Raw genomic sequence first — 22,108 nt, 5'->3', positions numbered from 1 at the left:
TCTAGGCACTGGCTTGAAATACAGCATAGTTAGCTACCAGATGAAAATGATTTTTCTTGCAGCAATTACCATGGTAGTCCCAGAAGGGGTTTGTTATGTTAAAACGGCACTGAGACTCCAGAACAGTTCACAGGCCGGCTTTTTAGGCTGCTTTGGAGGGCCTGCTGTTTGCTTTTGTTGGCAAGCATGACCTATATGTTTATTTTATTTCTTCCTTACTTCACATGGTGAATTTTGTTCTCTGCATGTATGAGAGGATTACAAGCAAGAGATGTTAAAGTTTCTGTTTACCTACAAGGCATGTACAAACAGAGGGCCAGATCCAAACCCTGTTATCATCAGTGGAAAGTTGAGTCAGCATCTCTGAAAACCTAGCTGCTTTTTTCAAGGTGCCCAAGTACAAATATGTGTTCTTCAAACAGCAAGTTTGAAAATCTGAAAAATATTCTTTATGAGAAAAAAAAAGAGGAATATCTCTGTCCCTTCTTTAGTTTCCCTCTAGATGGTGGATAAGTTTTTTTGTTTAAGGGGAACTTTTTTTTTTGACTAAATTTGAGTATTAAAGTTATGTGTCACCAAAGGTCATGCATCAGCTCTGTCTGGAGACCAGTTTTCCCTGGAAGGACTCATGAAGTCATCCTTTCAGTGATTCCAAACAGTGTGTCCAAACAGCAGACACTTCTCTGCCCTACTCACCCTGCTGTGGTGTGTGCTGCTCAAAATTTATTTATTTTGGTGAACAGAAAGAATGCAAAACAACATGAGTATCTCATTTGCCAAGAGAAGAAGAGAGAGAAGACCACAGAACAAAGGGGCCAGCCCAACAGTGAGGGTGGATGAATAAGCACACTGTATCATACACACTACATACAGCATGGAGATAAGTCTTCACTTGGTGCACAGGAGACCTCACCACAGTCTTCTCCAGGGAGTCAGCAATAGGTAAACAGAGAAGCAGCCTCTGTGTAACACACGAGCACATCCTGTAAAGAGCATATGTAGATGGTGACTCTCTCTAAAAAATGATACTTAGCATGCTAAGCAAACAAACAAGCAGCTGAATACATGCAAATTAGATGAATGACTTGGGTATAGGAGACAGGAACCTCATAAGTCAAATGTTTCCCAGCTTCCAGAAGGATTTGCATATTGCGTAAGGAGGGACCTTCTGCAGATGCAGGTTTGCTAGCTGCGTGTGTGCCTGGGGAGCTGTGTCTTTGTGGGAATGACAGATTGGAAGAACAAATTAATGGACTAAAAAATATAATAAAATAAAATCCATTGTAAAAACTTCAAAATGCAAGCGCCTAGATGCAACATTTCCATTTCCTAGCCTTGTCTGTTAGTAGGCTGGGCTTCTCCAAAAGAAGCACCTCTCCTTCCCAGATCAGATACTGGGAGTCAGCAATCAGCTGGTACTTTATACATGGGGGATCTGAGAGAAAGAGGATGATTCCTGTAGCTCGGACACTGGAATGGGCTGCAGTCCCTCTATCACTCTTTACCTCTGTTACTGATTTGTGAAACAAGCAAAGCAATCCAAGGTTGACTGTAAGATCATCAGAGTAGGAATTGCCCCTAATGGTTTCCAGCACAATGCCTAGCACACTAGATGGTGTGCCGTGTCTGCTATGTGACTTTGTTCTTCAGACAAAAATAATAAACTTCAGGAGGAGAGCTGTTTCACTCTTCTTTTCACAGAGTACTGAGTGGTGCTCTGTTGATGCTGAGTCAAAAACATGCACTTTTCTTCCATATTCATTACTATGCTATTTGGAAGGCTCAAGGACGTGAAGCGAACTTTAAGCTGAGAAGATGTTAACAGAATGTATACATGGAAATCAGTGTTTCTGTCTCCATCTGTTTCTTTGGTCTCAAAAAACACAAGTGCTTCTGTAGCACAGTCAGTACAGCAACAACTTCTGGGACCAGTGGGCAGACATTTTTCACATCCTTTTTTCAGCTAGACTGCCAGTATTGAAACCTTGTCACTGTCATTTGTAATGCACTTTTATTTTATCACATCAAGATAAAATTGTTTCAGCCCACTGCCCAGCACTTGCCACCATGACTACTGATCTGAAGCAAAGCTCTCAAGCATACAGAAAACTGGGGAGAGAGCCTGAAAACTGAAACAAACACAGAGCAGATTAAATTAGACTTTGCACAAAACCTACTGAGCTAGACAGCATGACCCAGGTCATTTGGTCTTTCACACCCTCTTTTGATAATCAGGACAGATAACACAGCTCCAGTGTACATGAAAAAGGAGGGAGAGAGGGAGGAAAAGAGGGAGGGAAGGAAGAAGGGTGGATAGAGAAGGTGGCTGTTCAGCTATTTGGGCTATCATTGTCATTTCAATCACAGGTTACACGAAATAGTAACCTCAAGTCTTTCTCCTCCTGGAAATTAGTACCTGGTATTGAAGAAAAGTCCATATTTGAAAATTAACTTACTACTGTCTGGCTTTTCTGTGGGATGTTCTTTGGCCTGGAAACAATGCTCCTTAAGTGGGTGACCCCTTCCTCACTCCTCTGTCTGACCTGGTTTGTATTGCTGAGGAGGTCCTTCAGATACCTGAGGACATAATCTCACCATGATGTGGAGATGTTGCCCATTTGGGCTGTCTGGTAGCCTGTGCTGTGCCAGCTCCACCATGCAGAAGGCCTGATACGAGTGGGAAATTGAATTTGTCTTAGAGCAGGCTCAATTTTTTTGCCAGGCATCATCACAGGATAGGGCAGCCTCACTCTTGTTCTAAGTTGTCATAAAACCCATCAGGGGCTGAAGCTGTGGAGTTAAGTTATCATTGCTGCTCACCTCTGTTCTGCTGAGGTAGCACTCACAGGGTGAGCAGAGGAGCCAGGAGTGGACGTGCCGTTTATTATCAGACAAAGTAGATGAAGAACTGTTTATAACTTATCAAGTGGCTTCTGCACAATCCTTTGATCTGTGTTACCCACTCTATTGTTAACACCTGTGCAATACTCAATAAAACACTCCCACAAGCCCTGTTTGGAATCTCCAACGTGCAGTCTGTTATATTTCCTGTCGATGATGCAGTGCATAACTCATTTAGAGGGGCATGTGAAGTGTTCATGAATGACAAATTAAGATTTAGTTCAAACATCCCTGATGGGGTCTTGGTGCATTTACCAGGTTTATAGATCTGTTTCCTGGGAATGTACCTTATAAAGTTGCATTTGTGGGTTGTTTATTCAATGAACAAAGTGATCCATTATGTTTTTGTCACTGTTTTAGACATGAATGGCGGGTAGGGAAATAATTGCAGTAAATAGCTCTTCTTTCCGATTTTCACAAGAGTGAAAGTTGAAGTACAGCAAATGGAATAATCTGTTCAGGATTGCAAGCTGAAGGAAAAAACATACTCAAGTGCATTTAATTCTCTCCTACTTCTTCCATCTTGGGAATTTGAAAAATATTATAAAAATTCTGAAAATCTTCAGTTGATAAAAAGTGGTATGGGAACATAGGACACAAAAGGTTAAGTGTAGAAAATTTAGTTTTAGTTTTTCCAGGGATTGTGAATGGCAGTGGAGAGTAAAGATTTAAAGTACACATTTTCCCCCCATTCTTTCTCCCAGAAGGTCTCTGGACTTTCTGCTTCTGTCCAGTATGGAAAGTGGTATGACTGGTTTAGTGTTTCCAGCCCAGAGGGCAAAAACAACTCCTGTCAGTCTCATAAAAGCATCTCATTCTCGATAAATTTCTCTTAGTATTTAGAAGACCAAATTGGTTTTAGTAATGTGCTTTTGGCTGCTATAAGAATCAAAATCTTTTGATTTTTCTCTATTACTAGCAAGATTTTTGCCCATGATTCCAAACCCTAGGCTCATTGAAGAGTAAGGTGAAAAACTAAATGATTTAGCTAACAATATCTCTGTGTTTTTGTTTTACCAGGAAATTTCAATATGTTTTCAGTCACAGCCAAGCTACTAAGTAAGTAATTCTTTGGAACAAAGAAAAGATTTATTCAAAGTTCTCAGTCCTTGGCCTCCAGAGAGGCCAATGGACACAAACAGGATGAAAAATTAATATTTTCATTTAATTCTTTAATTCTGTGTAGACAAATAGGACAGAAAAAGATGGGCTTTTGTGGAAGTCCAGAAGAAGGTGAGGACAGGTAAGAACTCAAACTTTTCTTTCACCATTGCTGTGTACCACCTCCCTACAGGAAATTTCTGTGTGTGGAAAAATTTTTCCATGGATATCCACAAGGACTTGAAAATCATTTTCAAAGTCATTTCCTTGGGAAAAATAGGTGAAGAAAAACTTTCAAGGTCTCCTTCTGCCCTGCTTAAGAGTAAGCACTTAATCTGAATTCTGTGGGAATAAGAGTGCCCCTCTACACAGACAACATAGGCTGCAACAGCAGTGGGATCGCTCTAAAGGCTGTGTATTTCACATCATCCCCTTGCTTCAGGCTTGATGGCAAACACCAATCGTTCTCCTTAGTTCCCTTTCCAGTACAGGCACAAAATGTCCACTGATGTGGGTGAAGACTTGTGTCAGGAGGCAACGTGTTCATTCCCTCTGCCACGGGGAGATGCTCAACAAAGTTGTTAGTCTCTGGTAGCTTAACTGATTATCTTCCCTGTGTGCTACAGGAGCAACCAGAAAAGCCTACAAGACACTTAGTGTAAGACCCTTCCCATTGGAGAATAATCATGCCTGGCTGAAGCAAATTCAGTGGATTTAATGTGGTAGAAAAGAAACTTCCTTTTTTTTTTTTTTTTTTTTTCTTTTTCTGAGTTCTCATTCTCTTAAAACAGATTGATCAATAGAGCAACACAGTGAGAGCGAGGACCTGTTTTCAAAGAGGAAAATATCTTGTGAATAAGGCACTGGCCTGAAAATCAAGAAAATGTCTTTGCTTATCACATGTTTGCTGACAGAGAATCCTTGCAAAATGCTGGATTTCCAAGAACAGATTGCTGAACTCCTACTTTCATCTCAGGAAAACTGCAGCCAATAAATCATAAAACCAGAATTACAGAGACTTTGTTTTGGGGTAAAATCAAAACTAGAATTAAACATTCCACTTTCAGGAGATAAACCTCTAATCCGGAACTATTGGGCCAGTAAGCTGTAGCCAATAAATAAATTTCACTACTAAAAAGGAAGGGCAAATGATCTCGCCCCTCTGAGCTGCCAGATTTTCTCCCTTTTGTGCACCATTCCCGTAGGATCCCAAATCCAAATGGGGCCATGGTCAGACTGTTTCCATATTCTGTTTATTCTCCTTTGAGCTCCTGACAGTTCAGAACATAGTCAGGATGAAAGCTTGAGAGCCAAATCTTATCCTGTAGCTACTGATGAAATTCAAGGGGCTAAGAGCACAACTCTCATTCCAGACAATACTGAAATGGAGCATGCTGCAATGCTGTATGTTTCAAACCGTTTCTGCTTGTGTTTGTGGAGAAAAGTGAAGAACAATAACATTGAGAAGACAAAGGACATGCAAACCTGTATTTACATCATTTACCATTTACATAATTTGGAATTTGAATTTAATCTGTGGTCAGGAAGGAATATTTTTCTCTGTGTGAGATTGGTAGACTTGGGAGGAATTTTGCTTTCTCTGACAGTGTAATATAGATTCTTCCAGAGGTATTTTTTTTTGACAAATGCACTCACAACTGCCTAGTGCACTGGTGATGTCCCTGTCCTCTCCTGCTCTCCCCCTGTGGCACATTCCCGTTTTGTGGATGCTGCTTTTAAATAAGTGTAGAGGATATAGGGAAAGACTTTGCAGCTTGTGATACATAAAATGGATGTTCTGTGACCACCCTCCAAACAAAATGTCTCCCACAGGTTCCTGTGACTACAGGGAAATTACGTCCAACATTCCTATGCAGCCTCTAAAAAGAAATTTTGAAATTTAAATATTACTTCGTTTTCCATAATTACAGAAAATAGCTGTGATCAACATTCAAGTAGACCAAAGAAAAAGATCTTCCAAACTTAACATTTTTCCTAACAAGTTACATATCTGCCACAAACTTCAGATATATGCTACTCTAGTCCTCTGTATTAGAATTCATTCCATGCCATGGATTTTTAACTTACTCTGTCAAATTTAGACATATTGTATTTTGCAAGAGATTTGGTGTTTATTTACTTCATTCTTCTAACTCGGACTTATTCATTTCTGGAGGTAGCCTCTTTGCACAGAGAAGGAAGGAAGCATGAGTATTTTTGTAGCAGGGGTCTCTTGGGCATCCTTTGATGGCGAATGCAGAAAGAAATTTAAAGTACATGGGAAGAAAAAAAAAAAAAAAAAGCCTTTGGTGCTCTCAATAAGTACAAATGGCCTGTTCCCAAGTCTGCAAGAAGTCAGTTTTCAAATGTCCACATTTTGAGCTTTCTGTATTCCAATCTCTCTTACAATCATGGAGCCCAGAGTGATGATCCACTGCAAAATACACACTTCTGGGGAAATTAAGGATAGGTGCCTCTGACGAGAGTTGTATGAAGCCCAGAAACCTTTCCTGCTGTGGAGAGATTGCTTAATATCCTACTGAATTATACTCCTGTCTCTGAGTACAACTATTAGAGGTGATTCTTAAAGATATTTGGAGACTATCATTTACGTGTAAGGCAAACAGATTGCATTTGTAACATTTAACACACAATAACAATAATAAAACACACTGACGTGGGTTTTCTGTGTAAACAGTCTCTTCTGAAGATAGAGCCAGTGAAATGTTTTGAGAACTTTGACATTTATAGCTGTATTTATAATCTCTTTTGGATCATTTCCTCATGGAATCACATGTTTGTGTATTTTAAATTCTCTGGAGAAATAAAAATGTTTAAACAAAATAATGATGTGATAGGCATTTTATGAGGGTTTGTTCAACACACACACATGTATAAGCAAGTCTGGATTTGTTCTGAAGTGAGTGGGAGTTTTGGGGGGGGGGGGGGTTATAAAGGAGAGAGCCTCTTAACTGAAAAGAGTAGAAAGAGAGGAAAAAGGCAAGTATACCCAGGCCTGTACAGAAGATGGGACTGTTAGAGTCTGGTAAGTAACATGGAAGTTGTTACACTCACTATACCAATATCTGAAAGAAAGGTAAAGAGAGAGGAGATACATATATACACATACCTTGGCATGTCTAAGTGAATTCACACACACACACACATTGTGTTAATGCATAATTGTGCATTATCTACCAATGCATGGTAGATAATTTATTTGCCAGTCTTTCTACTACTGGCACATATGTGAGCACACTGCTTTTTCCTAAATGTGATTCTCATTCCACCAAATTCTAGTAGATTTTCACTGTATAGTGAAGCATGAGTAAGACACCGTTTGGCTACATGGTAAAATCATCACTGATGTCCCTCAGCCCACATGAAGAGAATCCATCCTTAAAGTGGGAGATAGAGAAACTGCCCTCCTAAACTTGGGAAGAAGAAGGCCCCATGAGACCTGTCCCAGAGTTGCCCCCAGCGTGGCTATTGCTTCACCACCCAGACCCTCATCGCCTGCAGAGTCTGGTGGAGGGGGTTGAACTCCACGTTCCAAGAGCAATCCCGCATCTCAGTTCTTCCAAAGTGCTAAAAAATTGTATAAGCACAGAGAAGCAAGTCCATTTTTAAACTTAAGCAAACACTTGCCCAGAATGTTTTACAATGCTCAGTTTAGCTTTCTCTTCTATTTTTTCATATTCAAACAGTATCACAAGCGTGTCAGGAGCGTTTCTAAAAAGAAAAGAAGATACTAAGAGCTTGTGAGCCCTGGAAAATTCTTTCTATGTCAGCCTCAAAATTCTCACCAAGGCTGTGTAAGAAGCTTGCTAGAACAGCACCAGATGCTCAAGTGTCTTCACTAGTTGGAAAATGATGGCAATTCAAGAGCTGCACATAGCTCTCATTGAAGTCAGCACTGATATAAAGAGTCACTGGATGAAACCCCAACTTTGTTAAATAAGTTTCTCTTTCTACCAACTGAAGAAAAAAAGCAGGTATGGTTGAAAGTAGAGGCTGTTCCAGAAGGAGTAGTGAGCATTTCAAGTCTAATAAGTGGTCTTGTAATAAAGACCTTTTCTTCTGAGGATTTCACAATTCTTGGAAAGACACGGCGATTTGCAGCTATTCCCTCTAAAACATGAAACTCAATTGTACTTTCTCCCAAAAGCTGATTTTGCTCTGGTTCCTGGCAGCAAATATATACTTTGTGCTGTGGTATATAGGGAAACCTAAGAAAAACTCAAGTAGTAGAAGAAAAGTGCACAAATTATGGGACAAAACCGGCCATTTAGCATATTACTGCCTGAATACGTGCCTTAAAAGACAAGACTTGCTTTAGTCCCTGCTTGTGGATGAAGAAAACTTATCACTAAGAAATAGTTCAAAGGATGGAATGATTTAAGCAGAGATCTCTGGGGAATAAAAGAGAAAGCAGAGGGAATAGTCTAGCATATAAAGCTCATGTAAATAAAGCAATGACCTTTACTTCTGCAACTGTTTCAAGTCCAGTTTTCTCTCTTAAGTGGAACTAACTAAAGGTTGGTGAGGAGGTTTATTCCCCTGGGACCTATGTTCGGACCATCAGACATCCCAAGAGAAATAACTCAAAAGGTCACAACATAGCTGCTGACTGTCTTTTAGCTGTGGAAGGGCCCCAGGACTTCACACATTTATAGAGTCCTCCAATTGATTGAAAATTATCGTTTGTTATTTTCACCTCTTAGCCTGTTCTCATCTTGGTTCCAGAGCATTCAAAGACTAGGAAATTCTGTATGAAACCAGAACAAAAAAGAAGATAACTTTTGTCAATGGCTTGTCAGCTATATCCTGCTGTGTACTTTTTGCAGTCTGTAAACTGAAAATATATTCCTCTCCTAAATTGCTCTGCTGTCCCACTACAGGTATTCGGTTGTGGAAGTTTTCAGCTCTTCTTTAGAAAATAGACCCAGTCCACTAGAGTTTTATAACAGGTTAGAAAATCTGTTGCAGATTTCTCATAAGGATAGGTAGCTGTGGGAATCATGTCTAAGTTAAAAACAAAACAACAACAACAACCGAACTACTCATATGACTAATGGAGACGGTGAGATATTCAATATTTTTAGAGAACACGCCACATGCTTTAAAGAAGTCTTCATACACCACTATCTGCTAAAAAGGTATTTTTTCATGTTTCACTCTTTTCCTTTCCTTCTTACTATGCATCACATTCCTTTTCCCCTTTTTATGTATTTTCTTTCCTACCATTCTTTCTTCCATTGTATTCATGTTCTTATATCCTTGTCCTTATCTATTCATCCACAAGCAAGGATCTGTCAAAATAATTATGTATTTTTGGCAGAGAACATGGAGTTAGCTAAAAGAAGGTATGTTCCTTTGGTTTTCTCCTGGCCAGACCTATGTATGCTGAGTGACATGCAGATCAAAGGCCAAAAATACTTTCTACAAGCCACAGAACTCTGTGCAGGTTTTATTAGAGATGTAAAATGTCTCAGGATTGCAAACTTAATTCTCCAACCCCATCACAAACCAGAAGAAAATATCTCAACCTTTTTTAACTAGAATATATCTACTCAAGTGTATCATAAATGACTGAACTAAGTGAATCAATAAGCAAGAGGGGTTTTCATTTATGGATAGAAAGAACTAATCGGTAGTAATATGATTGTTCTCTGTAGAAAATGGGTAAGGTATAGAGTGCTGCCATTGAGACGTAGGCAGCATTAGTCACTGTCAATATTCTCAGAGAGTTCTACTCATTGTGATGAAGCTTTATAAATCTTTGTCATGTCTTCAGTGCAATAGACACCCAAATCTACTTACATTCCAGGTAACATATTAACATAAATAGCCAAATAGTAAATAGGATATCTGACAATTTCCTTTAAAAAATGGGGGTTAGATTATTAGATGATATTGTGCTGTATTATCTTCCTTTTTTTTTTTTTTTCTTCAGCGATCAGTGCATACAGGGAATGGAAGCAGATTTCAGAGATATTCATGTATGGCATTAAAAGTAGATTGAACAGTCAAAAAAATATACATCTTTCAGATATGGAGTTCATGTCTCTCACATATCAGAGGTGCTTCTCACCTGAATTCATGCTGAATGTCTTTCAAATGTGTTTCTTCTTAAAGATATTTACTGTACCCTACCCAATCATATTCTATTCTGGGTCTAATCCTCTTCAGTTGTCAACTGATACAAACCTATTGGACTTTAAATAAATTCACACTAAATGACGTTTTGGTCCCTTCTCATGTGAGGCATGGGCGCATTTGTCTCTTTCACTTTCCGCACCTATCATGTCAATGTCTAGAAACCGATGCCCGAGAAGTATAGGAAAATAACTCTTCGTGTCTGATCTATGCTATTTTTGAGCCATGTTGCAGAGTGTTCAGATTCAATCCCAATTAGTAACAGTCACAAGTGCTGTAAAAATCCACCTACAATGTCAGTTCAGGATTGAGACTGGCCTTTGTTGTACATTGGTATGCTGAAGCTCTAATATTATCTCTTTCTGTCCCCTCCCTCCAGCTCTGTCTTTTCAGGCAATGCTACCCACATTTAAACATCATGAAATGTCATCAATGGAGTACTTCTCACTATGAAAAGAAGATGAGCTAGTGAGTCAATATATTCTTTTCAGTCTATAGCCAGTGTCTGGCCCCATCTGTCAAGGACACAAAGTTCATATCTCTGAGTCCATTTTAGCTTTAAAATATGATTTTAACAGAAGTTCCCAGAGGCAAAAGGATGCGACCCATTGCTCCAGCAGGCCTGGGATTAGGGCATACACTGATAAAGAATCCTGGGCTAAGAAAAGTAAATCTAGGTAGACATTGTGATTGTTTTTCAGAGAGAGAGAGAGAGAGAGAGAGAGAGAGAGAAACATTCTTCATTATGACCTTTTAATTTATGAGGCCAATGTACCAGGAAACAACTATTTGATTCAGGACTTAAATAAGATGCAGTGATAAATACCTACAGTAACTGTGTGCATGTAACACATGTAACTATGTGTATGAAGAAAAGAGGCAGAGAGATAAAGAGTATGTACAATTATACTTATGCCCAAAAGTAATTACCGTGTGGCCTGCACTCTGGGCTGGAGGACAAAAATAATCATGTATTTTTCCATAAAAATAATAAGGTAATTACTATGTAAACATTATGTTGCTACATGGTAATTATTGTGGACCAGGTTTTGCTCCCACTATTCATATTGACTACTGCTACCAGGTGAACTGGCCCCCACCTCCTTGATACCAAAGTGACTATTTGGATGCTGTGTACTGAGTATGAGTAAAGGTGACAGCCTTGTGTAATTAAACGGTCAATGAGCAATTACTATGTAAGTACAGCATAATGGAACCTTGCAAAAGAATCTCTAAGCAGAGGAACAAACACATTTAAATATTGCATTATTAGAGTCAAGCTGTCCTGTTTCTGTTGTCAGTGAAAAGATACCCTTGCATGTATTTTTTTTTAATTCTCTTTCTGTTCCCCTTTTAAAGAATGCCAAGAGCAGGAAGGACGCTCGCTGACAGAGGTGGGTGGCGTACAAAATCATGGGTTCCAGCCTGATTCCTGCCAGAGACTCTATCAGAAAACTGTTCAAACTGCTCTGTGCCTCAGTTCCCCAGCCACAAGATCAGAATAGTGGGTTTTGTTTATTTGTTTGTTTCTTTGTCTGTTTGTTTGGGTTTTGGTCAGGAATGCTTTGAGAGTAAAATCCATCCATTAATGTCAAGCACTCAGGAGCTGCAAGGACAGGGATCGCATCCATAGGAAGATTCTTTCTTCACCTCAGAGAGTCTCATATGTGTTCATTTGAACTTTCCAACACCTGTGATAGAGACAGTGGTTCTCTTCTCTTCTGGCTGCATTTCAGGATCCCAAAACACTGTGGGAATGTTAATCATCTTGGTGATACTGTTCCTGCTCTTATTAAAATCAATTGCAACACACCCTTTGATGTTAGTGGTAACACAGTCATGCCACAGGCTTTATGATATGCCTTTATAATATAAGGAGAAAGGTATATGTCTCATGCTTTTTCCAGTCAAAAAAATAACAGGGTTTTGCTCAGGAGTGACAGGAGAAAACCCCACATCCCAGCTCTAAGATCAGATTCCAGTTGGCTTAAGATGGCAAAACTTCACTAAGAGACTGCTTGGAGATTGATGATATTGCTACCAAAGCAAGAGGAACTGTACCCATTGCTGTCAGCGGCAAGCCTGAGCCAACATCTCCTACTCCCTGCACTGGACCATGCAACAATGGTTAGTTATCAGAGCACATAAAATGAAGATGAACAGTCAGGAGGCCAAAAACCTCTTAGCATAGAACAGAGACATTATAGTGTCTAATTACCAAACTGTCCTGAAAGGTGTTTGTGTTTTCTGAAGCATTCTGTCACAAGACCATCATCAGGCTCATTATAAATGTAAACCACCAGCATCTAATTGGTATTCCAATATCTTTGAGCTGTGACCTAGAAAGAAAGAGCAGAGCAGAAGAAAGTAGTACAAAAAAATTCTAGTCATGGTCCTAGAGTGGTAGGACAAATGCCTGTTCCTATACTGTACATACGTAAACAGCTCTTTCTCAGCTGCAATTTAATGTTGCTATACCTTCGATTGCAATTACATTGAATCACATTGCAACAAATCTTTGTAATGCCAATCCCATCTTTCCACCTCATTGACAGCTCTGGAGATGCATCTGAAATTCATAGTAGCCTCATAGCCTATGGCAAGAGAAATCCATGCTGCTAAAATTTTATTTTAGAATTCAAGCTGGTTTCTCTCAGTCTAGGATGCTCTGGTTTTAATCTTTTGCTGCCTAGCACAGTGTATCAAAATAACCAGCCAATATTGTTAAACTGTCAGGGGTCTTCACTGCCACTGAATTTTACCAGTATAAATAAATACTGTAACTTAAGGAAAAAAAGAATCCCTTCGGAGCGAATTTTTCACATTAATAGAATTAAGAGGAGAGGGAAAAATGTGTATAAACTTCAGCTTGATGACAGCATTCTCCTCTCCTTTTTTTCTTTTTCTTTTTTTTTTTTTTTTTTTGGTACAGAAAGAAAAGGCTTGAGTGGAATATTCAGGCTGATTTACTGCTCAGGCTGATAGGGACTCCAGGCTGGATCCCAAAATTTGAACAACGTTCAAAGGGAGAGATATTTAAAAATCCCAGAAAAAGAGATATTTCCAAATTAATGGCATTGCCCAAATGCCTTGGCTCCTTGCACCCCACCAGGAAGGTTTATTATTTTCTGGTAAAATGTTGCTTGAATGGGGAGTGGTAGTCAGTGATGCGTCAGTGCTGCTCTTTGAAGACATTAAAAAGCTGAATGCACAACAAAGAACAGATGTTCCAGCATGCTTTATTTATGCACCCATCAGCAATCTTCCAATGACCACAAAACACAAGCTTTTTTTTTTTTTCTTTTTACTCCTCGCAATATTATTTTCTGATCAACTCACACTCTATTTTTCCTCCAGCTGAAGTCTTCCGTGAATTGGTGTGTGCCTGTGCGTGCACGCATTTGTGTGCGAGTGTGTGCCTGTGTGCGCGCGTGTGCCTGTGCGCGAGTGTGTGTGTGTGTGCCTGAAAGTCTGCTTCCATCAAAAGCAGGCTTCTATTGAACTGTCGAACAGGTGTGGATTCTGCAATTAGATCACATTTCAGAGAGAGAGAGACACTGAGGGTAATAATGGCGGTGAATTCTTCATAGTCAGATGCAGCACCATAGCGACCAGCAACAATGAAGAATAATAGGTATTAGTATTAGGGTGATTATTTTTAGTTTATAGAATCATTTGATTGAATACTGCCATAAGGCACCGTTAACGTGTGCACAGCGCTTGCCAGCTGTAGAGCAAACTTGTTTTACTGGCACTTATCTGAAATTCTCATCTCTCCCCCACCCTCTCTGCTCACAATTGGAATGAAAGTAGCGATTAGGAAGTGAGATGTAATGCAGATTAAATGTTATGATGGACTAAGATCCTGATAGGTTATTAAAACTCACTTGCATTTGGGGTTTTAAAGGCATAGTGTTTGCATATTTTTCCACTGGTCTACATCTTTTGAAGATAAAACAAAGGGAACGTTTTAAAAATCCATTCATAACCAGGAGGCTTTTTAATAGTGAGCTCCCAAATTTACGACCTTCCTGTGTGTGTTTTACACCTGCGTGTTGTAAATATATATTAAGTGTGGAACAACTGTGTTACCAGTTACTGTGGATCTGATTTAGGCAGAGCTAAGGCCTCCGCACCGCAGTGGGCCAGATCCTCAGCTGGTGTAAACTGGCACCTCTCCACCCAACTCAGAGGTGCTACATAAAGTTGCACCAACAGAGGAGCTGCAGCGAGGAGAGAATGACAGCCTTAATTTGGAATTTCCCTGCATCTGTTGGTATAAATCAGAGGCCTAACATTATTGTCACATAATATTCTGGTGTAGCAGAGGTGCTGTGAATTTTTAAACATAGAGAGAACTGTTGATCTATTGTTCCTCTCGCACCCTCCTCCCTCCCTCCTGCTTTCCGCTGGCATTGTAAGAAAGCAAGTGTACTACAGCATTGGGCAATATGGAAAATTCCAATCTTTATTCTTAATAGACCTCGATTTAGATGCTCTGTTTTCTACTTAGGCACAGAACTTGGTTCTTTCAAGGCCCTTGTAAGAAAAATAACTCTACCTCTGATGTCACCTGGTATCATAAATATGCCGTTATTCCTTCTGCAATAATAATTGCTATTAACAACAGTAATAGAAGTAGCAGTATTTGATAGCAGCAGTATTTGATCATCTCCAAAAAGCATATTAATGCCTTCATCACAGAGGTGAATGTTGTAATCTATTTTTGTAGACTAAGTAAATAAAGACTGTCTCACTCAAAGACTTAGCATGCACTGTGTAAATACTGCATTCCAATTTCAATTCCCTTTGTGTTGTTAATTATAATTATTTTTCAAAAAAAAATCATTTTAAAATATTTTTTAAAATACCTTCCATGTTAGATCATGGTCGTTTTATTTGCATTTGATCCAATTAAACAAGCACAGCATTATTACCTTTTTCCTTGACGTTACTACAGAGTCTATGCAGATGTTGCAATACCAACTTTCCCGTATGATTCAGAATTGCAATCATACTGTGCATTGACATACTGTTCCATTTGTTCATCTGATTGAATACTGCCACAAGGCACAGCTAACGTATGTTAACAGTGCACAGTATGCATAACCTAGCTTTCGTACTTCGCAAAAACGCTGGCAAATGCAACAGTGGATGCAAACTAAAAATCACGTGATGAATTTTGGCAAAGGTTGGCGTAAAAACACCTCCAAAAGTTACATCCTGTGATGTAAATCTCAGTATGCTTTATACAAGTCACAAAAACAGCAACAGGAATCTGTAGCCTATGTATGCACACAGTGTGCACTGACACTATAATAAAAACACTATTGAAAATAGTATTTCACGTGTCTTAGCTTCTTCCTATATATGCAGGGTTTTTTTCTGCTATTATTGTTCATAGTTTTTTTTGTTTTAGTGTTGGGGTTGATGGTTTGAAAGGCACAGTGCTGAATCCACTCCATTTTTTTCTTTACACTCCTCAAAAATATGCCATCGTAATTTAATATGCTTTAAAATTTCAGTACTGATGAGGAGTTGCATGCCATTTTTTAGCCCACTGAACAAAAGGCTTACTGAGTCACACATAGCCTATTCAAATAGGAAACGCAGATGCCTGCTAATTTATCTTCTCACATAAAGTCCGTTTACCAATCCATACAAGAATTGCCCCCATGTCTTTGTAGTACCGCAACCAGAACGGATGCTGTCACTCAGGGGGGACATGTGACCATTAGAGCCACCTCCTTGGGGAGCTCTTTAGCATACTGTCCTCCACTGCTGTAATTAAAACTAACAAGAGCAGTCTACAAAGGAAAATAAGAAAATGCAAGGAGAGAAACCTGAGTATTACAGCTTGCAGCAAGCCGGAGAAAGGAAGTTGAGGAAACATTCCTATACATCCCTGATATGCAGAGGAAAGCACGATTTCTATGGAGTTTATCAGTGAGGAGAAAAAGTAATATATAGATACAGCAGACCAATCATTAGATGAGAAGATAGTTCCCAAATCGTTAGTTTAAGAATGGGTTGGTTACAGAGGAATACATAGTTCTTAAAGGAAAAAGAAAAGAATGACAAATACGCCCTGTTACGCTGATAGAAATAACTAAAATCAAAATCCCAATATTTCCATATTTCTGTCAAAAGGTGATGTTAAGCGAGAAATTATAATTAGGGTGGGACATTTTTCCTCCTGAGAATAATTTATTCACCAAATATGCAGTTTGAGGTAGACCACAAGTTTATATATTTAGTTTAAATTCAGTGAATAGTTTCATCCATGAAAATACTCAGAAATAGATGACGAAGTTAGAACTCGTAAGGCACACTATTTTAAAAAGCAATGTTATGACATTTTGCTTAGGAACATCTTGTTTTGAAATGCAGCAAATGAGATTTTTAATGATATAATAGATAGCATGTGATATTTCTCCTCCAGGATCAGGACACCTAACCCAGGTATCATGTTGTACACCTAGCACCTACAGTGGTTTTTTATCATTCTCCTATATGTAAAAGCAGATGGGTAAGCTTGGAAAGAGCTCACGTGGAGGAAATGGGAACACTTGAAGGATGACCAACTTATAAGAGGCATTTAAGATCTTTTTTAATTTAAGGAAACTTGTCATAAGCTAGATCCCTGATAGCTGCTGGGGGACTCACCATTACACTGGTCGGGAGAGTGCTCTGTTTTTGGCACCCTGCATGGACCTGTGCATATACAATTGGGCAGCAAGAAGTACATATAACGTAGGACATAAGGCAGCTAACACCAGCATCCCTTCAGTTCAGTTTTATATCGATGTTTTGTACCAATGTCCAAAGCTTAATAACAGTGTGAAAATACAACATATTGGTCATGGAGAGGGGAGGAGAGAAGGAGGAGATGGCAAGAAGTGGTTAATGAATGATTAGGACATCTCATGACATGGTGAGCAATGTCTGCTGTTCTGAGCCCTGCGGCTGTCCTCAACACCAGTTTAGGTTATCTGGGCAGTAATATGGAACCAGACCTCACTGCAAATGTTCCTTGGCTGATGTGGAGGGAAATGAGAGGTGCAAAGTGAGCACACCACAATCAGCTTTCCCGTCAGCATTTCAAAATAACCGCTACAAAAGAATAAGCAGAAAAGGTATCTTGGCACCACCATTCTAGAAGCAAAAGTATTTGTTTACTGTTCAATTTTTCCTTTTTCTTTTTTTTTGGTTTGGTTTGTTTTTGTTCTTGTTGTTGTTTCATGGATATGTGTGGAAGTAGAAAACAGAGGCTGCCATGATGTTTTTTTTTCTTGATGGAAAATTGTATTGTTTGATAAGCCTCATTGCTTTGCTGGTGCCTAGTAAATTAATTCCTTCTAACTCACAAATGAGTTGACCTTTGGCTGAACCAGTCTGCTGTCATTTTGGGACTCCATTTTTCATTTATTTCAGGCCAGATTCTACCATCTTTATTTGTGCTACAGAGGCCCGTATATGTCATGATGTCCAGGAAGGAAGGAAGGAAGGAAGGAAGGAAGGAAGGAAGGAAGGAAGGAAGGAAGGAAGGAAGGAAGGAAGTACTTAATGTGAATAATTGGGCCTTCTAGTTGTTATTTTGAGGAGGCACTGATTTAGTTGCTAAGCAGTTACTTTCTTGTTTTAAAACAAATCTGGGTACTGGTGTCTATAGACATACTTGCACTTTATCTAGTACCTCCCAAAATAACTTGATGCCTCCAAGAAAGCCACCAAAAAAAATGTGCCCAAAAGGCCTAATGTTTTGAACCGAATACACAGTGATAGAGGGGAATCTCAAGGAACAGGCTGAGAAAGGACCGGGACCCAGGACAGAATAGGGTACTCAAATGGCTACTTTTTTTTTTTTTTTCTTTGCTTCACACGGTATGATTCTGCCCCTAGTCAGGCAAAACAGGTGCCTGCAGGAGGCTCTGAAAGGAACAGAAATGCAGGAGAGTTAGACTGGAAGTAACGGTATGCAGTGAAAACAATGATGTTGAGAGAAAATGATGGTGACATCCACCACTGCGGGAAGAATATGCTGTGAAGTCAGATAAAAGAGTTTGCCTGTTTGAAGTCAGAGGTGTTGACTAAACATACTTAAGATGAGCGTGAGATGGAACAGCAGTAAAATACTTGATAAATAGACAATACCAACCACCTGGCACTTTAAAAACCTTTTATAATTACATTTATTTCACACTAATAATAAAATATGTAGAAATGAACTATATTATTTAGGCTTGTGATGTATCATTTGTGAAAACATGCAACACCCAAAAAAAGCTCTGCCATCACCATGTCATTTGAGAAGCAGCTTTTAGCATCGCCACACATTGTTTTCACAGCTCTCATTATTAATGCGATCACCCTCTAACAGCTGCCTCATGAATCACCACAACCTGACTCCCTGGCAATAGAAGTGGTAATCCTGACCTGTCACCATTTCACCATCACCACCACAAACTGGGATATCATATGCCTGGCTGTTGTTCTGTGCAGTTCAGCACAGTGTGCATATACATCTCGGCTGTGATGAGAGAGAAAGTTTGAATCAATAAATCCATTATGAGAAGACAACAAGAAGGGGATTGCCATGAATTGACATTTAATATTCCCCTATTGCACTTAGTTCCTGTACATGACCACTAAAGTCAAATACATGCGAATACAGTAGCAAAAGAAGGCCTGTGGGCTCTGTGCAATAGATCCAGTCTGACACAAAAGCACATGGTCTTTCTTAACAACAAGAACTAAACCTAACATGTACCAGCATTGCTGAAATTTAGCTCTGCTTGCTATTTCCAGAATACCATTGATGGACTATACAGAAATCTGGATTTCACAAGTTTTTTTGTTTGTTTGTTTGTTTGTTTTTTTCAGGGAAATGTCAGGATACTGAGACTGAGGCCCTGAGGCAATAGCACATTTTTTAATCTGGATTGAGAAAACATGTAAACTTTCCCACTGAGACACACTATGAGTTCTGGAAAGCCAAAAAAAAAAAAAAATTCAAATAATACTTACAAATTCTGAAGATGCTTGGGATGAAGATTTTGCTATCTATCCTGAGGATGGAGCATCCTTTATGTCAGCCATTGCTAGTTTATTCCATCCCCAGGCTCAGTCCTCTGTCACTTACAGGATGAAATAGTAGGTCATCCATATCAAGTTCCAAATTTTATTTATTCAGGAGCAGTTAGGTTTTATGATTTAAAGCTCTTAATGGGTGCTGGAAATTTTTGCAGAAGAAAAATGATTGATGAGCAGTAAGGAAATGTATCGCTTTATAGGCAATTTAGTTTTTTTGTGGAGAAGGTTCCAAATTATTAATATAATCCCCTACATATAAAAATGGGGTTTGAAGTCAAGATATATGATACCCAGAGGTGTACAAACCTGTATACATTGACAGCTTTTTCACTAGAAAAACATACAAGGTGTGTTTTTTTTTAATGGGTGAGACCCCAAAAGTACCCAGTTCCAAAGAGTCATTTTTGGAATATGTACTGTGGTGTTTGTACAACTCTATTGTTAAAGAAGAAAGCAGGAAGGCAGGAAGGCAAGAGAGAAAGAGAGAAAGAAAGAGAGAAAGAGAAAAAAAGAGAGAAAGAGAGAGAGAGAAAAAAGAGAGAGAGAGAGAAAGAGAGAAAGAGAAAGAAAGAAAAAGAAAAAGAGAAAGAAAAAGAAAGAAAGAAAGAAAGAAAGAAAGAAAGAAAGAAAGAAAGAAAGAAAGAAAGAAAGAGAAAGAAAAAGAGAAAGAAAAAGAAAGAAAGAAAGAAAGAAAGAAAGAAAGAAAGAAAGAAAGAAAGAAAGAAAGAAAGAAAGAAAGAAAGAAAGAAAGAAAGAAAGAAAGAAAGAAAGAAAGAAAGAAAGAAAAGACAAGGAAGAAAGGGAGGGAAGAGTAATGAAAGGAAAATGAGAAGATGGTGGGCTTTCCCTGTCTAATAATATACACTTTCTCTTCCTTCCCTCCACCCCCCAGCCAGCTAAAGCAACTGGCAGGTGCAGTATTACTCTGCAGATGGACCAGGAGTGGCACACATACAGTTATATATGCCTGGCACACTCATATTTCCTGCTTTATATCACATGCCAGCTAACCAGGCAGTAGCCAGATTTGAGAGGACATCCCCAACAGTTGTTGTGCGTGGAGAGGAACCAGTCTATTGGCAGTACACTATTAATGCTTCTCCAGAAATAGTCTGCACACTTAAGCCAGGGCAATAATTCTCATTTTCCCTCACCCTTTCACTGTCACTCTGTTTCCCTTCCCTTCCTTGTGATAACAATAGTGGAGATTGCTTTGGACGGGGTAAGTGGGCATAGGTGATTCAGCAGCACTGACCTTCTCTGAACTTTACACTGATTTACTACCATTCTTCCGGGTCTCCCAACCCTAAAACAGTTCCTTTGGGGTAGAAACAAAACAGGTGGAAGGGGAGGAAAGGTGAGTGAGACTCCTGTTATTGTTCAAAATGACGGTTGTATTTTATATGAATGCTACGTATCCACAAAAATGAATCTATGCTTTCATGGGAAAGACCCAAATTTGCTCATAAACTAAATCATGGATTGCATTTGTAGCTCTTTCAGCATCCAAAGATGCAGCTAATTATTTGGTAGGATTTACAAAACCATCTAAAAGTAGATTGGGACTCAAAGTTATTTAAGGGGGGAAAAAGTGCTGCGGTGTGAATCTGTGAAAATAACGTTAAAGTGGTGAGTTAGGGCCTTCTGACAAAGGGTCTGGAAAGCCAATGTAACCAGCTCCCTCAAGCTAAAGCCCATAATGATGGAGAGTCATTGGACCAGCTCTCAGAGCCTCCCCACCTCCCACTGGAAGGTGTAACCAAGAAGAAAGTAGATGGATTCAGCAGGGATGATCACAGGCATCTCAAAGCAAACTCAGGTACCTTCTATGTGGAACATAGTCTTTGGAAAGATGAGCTCTCTAGAAGGAGAATATTTAAGGGAATATCCCACCAATCCAAGTTTCAGCAAGTCTCAGAGCAGCAGAGATTCTGCTAAAAAATAAACACTACAGTTAAAAAAAAAAAAAAAAAAGTTTGAACACGGCAATAAAATAAAAAAGAAAACAACAACAACTTTGAGTTCCTTTAAATCCTGACATTTACCACACCATGGGATTTACTTTTACTGCAGTATTTAAAGGATTTCCTACTCTTAGACCTGGGGATACTGCAAATAGCACAGTAAATTTAACTACTATGAGCAGTAAATGTCAAGATTTTAATGGTGCCTACTGTATGCCACTTGGTTATACAGTCACCCATATGTGTTAACATATAAGGCCTGATTCTGTTCTCAGTTATGCCTCTATAAGCAAGGAGTAAGTGCACTGAATTCATCTGACTTACTATCATGTGAAACCTATGCGGCATCAGAACCTAGTTCTGTTTCCAAGATCTAGTTTGGAAGAAAATCATTTGTCTAAATCCTGATTGTATTCATTAGCTCTTTCCAGGAAAAAAAAAAAAAAATCCTCGTTGAAATCAAAGGACTAGGATGGGTTATTGGTATCCAACTTTTGTTTCCCATTGCAGGGGTGCTAATCATGTGGGGAGAGATTGGTCATCACTGTTATTGCTTTTATTGGTCTTGTAGATCAGAAATCCATGAGGGCAGAGATGATGCTCTTTCTGACAGAAAAAGACTCCATCTCAGAATCAATATCAGGTGAGGTATCACACAAAAATAAATTAACTTCTACTGTACCTACAGGACTTCTTTTTCCTCTTTAAGCTTGTAGACAAGTGACACCCCAAATAGCATTCTTGTGCCTTAGAGAAGCTCCTTATCTCCATCCCTTGAATTCTGTCTACTAAAGCATCAGAAAGTGATAGAGGATATTGCAGTCATGCACCCAGTCAGAAGGTACCACTGAATGAGGCTGCAGTTGTGCAAATAATGTGTACTTAAGTCT

The 22,108-nt window shown here is 39.1% G+C and overlaps 1 long non-coding RNA gene across 1 annotated transcript in view; it reads right to left on the bottom strand.

Moving 5' to 3' along the window:
• The window catches only part of LOC308191241, a 98,952-nt gene that overhangs the window by 825 nt on the left and 76,019 nt on the right, over nucleotides 1-22,108 (bottom strand). Inside the window, exon 2 of the long non-coding RNA XR_013947839.1 lies at nucleotides 872-983. This is a non-coding gene — a long non-coding RNA (uncharacterized lncRNA). The remainder of the gene's footprint in view (nucleotides 1-871; nucleotides 984-22,108) is intronic.

The sequence above is a fragment of the Anser brachyrhynchus genome (assembly GCF_964034855.1).
Source record: "Anser brachyrhynchus genome assembly, chromosome: 2".
NCBI lineage: Eukaryota > Metazoa > Chordata > Aves > Anseriformes > Anatidae > Anser > Anser brachyrhynchus.
Note: the sequence above shows the minus strand (reverse complement) of the source record. Positions and strands in the feature narration are given on the sequence as shown.